The following is a 5135-nucleotide window of genomic DNA, read 5'->3' as shown; positions in this document are numbered from 1 at the left end:
TAGTTAGAAAGCAAAATAGGAATAAATAATAATACAAAGATTACTTGATTCTTGAACATTTAAAATTCGAAATTTTAGGATAACCAATATAAATGGAATCAAAGATAAAAAAAAATTAGAAGGTTGAAGGCGAATTTTATTTCTAATATAATTTTTTTTTTATTTCTATGGCAGACATTACCAGGCCAGAAGTAAAAAAACGACAACATCAAAATCGTATTAATAGTTGTTGGTGTTTTGCCTGTTAAATGAATTTCAGAAACTGAACCAAAGCTGTCTCTTAATTTCCAATGAGAGTAGAAATTTTCAAACCTGTAGATAATAATTATTTATTATTTTCCCTAAGAGTACCTACCTACTTTTAGCGGTAATGAAGCGAAACTTTTATTTCTTTAGTAATTATACTGTAATAGTTAACAGTAAATTCTGGTTCATTGTATAATTTAGATTGAAGAATTTATTGTATCGCATTTACTTGAAATAAATTTAATTAATTTGAGAGAAATGTAAAAATTATTTGTTCTATGTAACTTCAACTTTCCATGAGACGATGTGGCCCCGTCGTCGACGAACATTCTGGTAATTTATGACTTATTATTTATTTATGAAATAGAGAATATTTAATAGATGTATAAGTTTATAATGTCAATATTTGTAATATAAAATATAAAAACAAACAGATACAGAGGACGAGATTAGTATAGTACAGTATAGTAGACAGTGACCAGTTAACAGTCAATATAGGCGAAGCAATCATCCCATTGAAGCAATAGCCCAATAGAGAATAGAGTTCACCACAGTCCAGATTCAAACGCCTCAGTTCCGGATTAAACTAGAGCTGATTCTTATGATGTATATATGAAGTTATCTTATTGGAAATAAAATTTTAAAACGTCTTAATGTCGGTGAAAAGTGCTTTCTCAAGGGCATATTTGGAATGTGTATTTCTAAGATAGATTAGCAATGGAGAAGATTATACATTCACCAGCACTTTCAGAGGATAGATCATACGCTACTACATCTAGTGAAAATAAAATAAAAATTCCAAAAGTCATTGATGTTAAAAGAGAAGGAAGGTTAACTGTTATAGAGTGAGACACCTTGTATATAAGTATTATTTCAAGAGAAAAAAATAATGATAAAAGCGGTTAAATTAAACGATTTTTAAAACATAGCATTGTGTTTTTTAAATAGCAGTAAAAAAAAACTAGTCAATGTTTTATCCTATTGAAATTATAATAACACATGAATGCAGACTATAGAAAGCTCACATCACCTGAAAATACTGATAAAGAATTACGCTATTATGATTAACGATGATCGGTAATTATTTCATCAGGAAATAAAGCTGTACTACTTTTTAATAAAGCTGTTAGATGTTGCAGAATTTACCCATAATTTTTCTGTTGATTCTAAAAAAAGATTACATTTATTAAAAAAAAAAAGTTGTATCCATGTAAGTCTCAAATACTCTTTATTATTACTTTCAATGTCCTATGTTTCGGCCAAATCTAGCCTACCTCAAGAGAAATTTATTAAATAACAGGTTTATTATCCATTCGTTTTTAACAATTTTTACAAATAACAATATTATTATTATTAACATTGGCGTGACAGACCATGGAGGTTCAAAGGAACTAAGGAAATACATCGCACGTTTCATGACGTGGTTTTCATAGGGTGAATTCGTTACTTCAACGCCTGTTTTTGTGAGTGCCACCTATTGGCTAACGAGCCTCACAAATGACCGGGAGGAGGCTGTGAGTAAGTATTATAAAATTATATGCTTGAAAATCCCGGCTAGAGCCGGGGGACTCGAACTCACAACCTTTGGGTTAGTAGACAGGCGTGTTACCATCGTGCTACCGTCAACCCTCTTTAGGAGTACAAATAACATTATTGCTAATAAATTAGTATAACTTAAATATAAGTTTACATCTTTTTCTCAATTATTATTTCAATATGGATATGAAATATTATATTTTAAAGCTGATATCACCAAAGTCGTCAATATCCATCTTGGAGTAGTTAATTATAATTAAGGGTCAATCCGATCCAGCGGATCGATGAATACTGATACTAGTAAATCTCAAATTTATTTACAGGATCACTATATATACAATTGTTATTTTTGGAACGCAATTAGTAATTATAGCGAAGTAAGTACTATGTTTTTGATATATTAAAAATATGATTATTTAAGAATGGATTATCCCGCCACTTTCTGATTTAATAAAAAATAGAAATAGTCATTTGCAAGATAAATTCAATGAATTATTAGTTGATCCAGAAGCAAATTGTTTTTTTAGACAAATATGAATAATAATCATATTCGTCTAAAACATTATAATCTGACATTTTCGGTCTTAATCGTATTCCCAATCTTTTACTTAGCCGAATCTGATATTAATTTTATTTTAACAAAGTTGTGTCATATATTGACAATACTGGGTTGAGGAAAAAGTTAAATTTAATATAATCTCAGTCCGCTGGTGTACCTCAAGGTAGCATCGTAACCTCTACACAGTCTATCCAGCTGATATCCCAACCAATCTTAACACTATCCTCACCACGTATGCCGACGACATATGCGTGCTTGTAGTTAATAATAACACATTATTTCCATCCCCAACTCTCCAATCACATATCACAAGCCTCAAAGAATGGTGACGAAATAGTCTCTTAGTCGTAAACCTACCGGACTGCCCTACAGTATACTTTAATAATGTCGCTCTTGCCCCAGTAGAACAGATCCGCTACCTTGGATTACATCTAGACAAACGATTAATTTGGAATCCTTACACAAGACTGAAAAGACAGAAAACTGCTCGTCAGATCACTCAACCAAGATATTTAAAAATCCCACTCGTTGATTTATGTTACAATTTATATTTGTTAAAATAAAATTAATCCTTTTATAAAAAATGTTATAACATTATTATTAAAGCATTAAAAGTTTATATTTTTGTAAGAAAATAGCTATTCTATTTTAAAGGAAACTGTTATAACAATAATTTGATAAATTTTTTTTTTTAAAGATTGTTGACTTGAGTAATTAACCTGCATTGTAATAAACTATTTTAATAAATGGACAAATCAATTATAGAGTTTGGTAGAAGAGCTGTTAGTGTGTTATGAGTGAGCTGAATTATAAGTTGATAATAAGAAAATTAAATTTGGTTAAAAAGTTAATAAAGATTGTTGAGAATATAGGATTAAAAGAATTTCTGTTTTTATGAAAATTACTCCTTTATGTAATAAATAAATTTTTTTTAAACATTTTTTATTGAGGTTGTCGATAAGAGAATTTTTAGGGGGAATCGACCGATATGTAAACCAGAAAATTAATATAGAACGAGAAAGTTAATTATGTTGAATGGTTCTCGAAAGCGTACGATACACCGAAGGATAACAGAATGTGTTATTGCATTCCATGAGAACTATACCTTTCAGGATACTGTCCTGGAAATACCTTACTCCTCCTTATCCTGGGTTCAACTAACAATCAGGATTCTCGAGGTTAATCTTCCAAGGGAGAAGGTCCTTTACAGAATTTGAGAGAGGATTGTGCCTATAATATTACACAGTTGGTACGCATTGATCGGATATAGTATAGAAATTATTTTTTATAGAATTATAAAAAAGTGTAAAAAACTTGTAGAGGCTTTTATCATTTCTATTTAAAAATAAATTTAAGTATACAAAAAACTAAAGGCGTCAGACGATACATCAAAAGATAAAATATAGAATGAAAAATTCGACTTTTTAAAAAATAAAATGATATCGTTGGATATGAAGCAGATATAAATGGCAATATTAAAATAGACCTATTTCAATTTCTAAAATACTTTTAGAGTCCTAGATATATAAAGATCAATTACAGGGACGGAGATAAAGGGATCCTCCAGCGGCTGCAGTTGACTTCTGATTTATTTGCCGTACGTGACATTGTAGTCGGCTACGAATATCATTTCTCAAATCGTTCTCTCTTAGTTACACTGGAGCTATCTGCTTATATACAGACCATTAAATACATACATACATATATATATATTTCTTTTTGGTTGGTCTTGAGGATCAGTCAATTATACAACTTTGTAATAATACATCTTTTGGCGACGTTTCGCAACTTTTTTGTTGCGTAATGATGCCCTACAATAAAAACAAATTTCTAACCGAATATATTTATATTAGATTATAGTTTATAAAGACACAATTGACAACATAAAATAGAAACAACAGACTGGCTGCCTACTAAGAAATAAAAAAAAAAAAGATACATGTGAAGAAACCTATTGAAAAAAGAATGGAATTTTTTTTTAAGTGCATTGGTATAACACTTATTTAAGTCTAATTAAGTACTTGCAGTTTCAAAAGACAAACAAAATTGCTAAAACTCTCGAAATAAAATTTTACCACAGTTCTTTGAACTTGGGTAGTTGACAGATAAACTCAAATATCAGAGGTTAAAATAGGTTTAGAAAGGTGGATAAAATAAATACAAAAATAATCGATTATACCATATGGTTATAAATTATATTATGGTTTTAGTTAATTGTATATGGACTTACTGTATACAATCGAAACAATTATTCAGGTTCATAATTGGTTTTTCCACTAGTTACAAACTAATAAGTTTGGTGTCGACCCGTGACTGCTGCTGACAGCCAACTAACCTTAACTACCGAACTAAAACAGTTAACAATCTAACCACAGAACCACTATAACAAAGTTAGTACTTACATCCCTCCCGAACTAGTAACAATAGAGGATGCACATTGGTTTTGTGGGTAATTGATGATGGTCTTATGGTAAGTGAAATTGAAAAAAAAAAAAATAAATGTATGCTGAGTATATAACATTAATTCAATCAACATTAGTATTTTTTTTTTTTTAGAAAGCTTGTAGACGTCATTCTTGAATAGAAAGTATTCTTACGGATTTTTTTTGTTTTATTTGTGATTGAAACTGTTTCTTAACTTCAGACTTTGGATAATGACAAATAATTACGGAGTTGTAATTTTACTAGGGTAAAATAATTTTTTATACGATTATATTTTCGAGGGTAAATATGATAAAAAAAAAAACAGTATTTGATTTTAATTTTTATAAGGGATGAAATATTTTAAAAAAAA

At 29.4% G+C, this 5135-nt stretch overlaps 1 long non-coding RNA gene across 1 annotated transcript in view; it reads left to right on the top strand.

Annotated features, from left to right (window-relative positions):
• The first annotated feature begins 4568 nt into the window (after positions 1-4568).
• Positions 4569-5135, top strand: part of LOC112211629 (uncharacterized) — a 2648-nt gene continuing 2081 nt past the window's right edge. Inside the window, exon 1 of the long non-coding RNA XR_010842867.1 lies at positions 4569-4811. This is a non-coding gene — a long non-coding RNA (uncharacterized lncRNA). The remainder of the gene's footprint in view (positions 4812-5135) is intronic.

The sequence above is a fragment of the Halyomorpha halys genome, unplaced genomic scaffold, assembly GCF_000696795.3.
Source record: "Halyomorpha halys isolate HHAL.00 unplaced genomic scaffold, Hhal_1.1 Scaffold1003.1, whole genome shotgun sequence".
NCBI lineage: Eukaryota > Metazoa > Arthropoda > Insecta > Hemiptera > Pentatomidae > Halyomorpha > Halyomorpha halys.
This window is presented reverse-complemented; position numbering and strand designations above follow the sequence as displayed.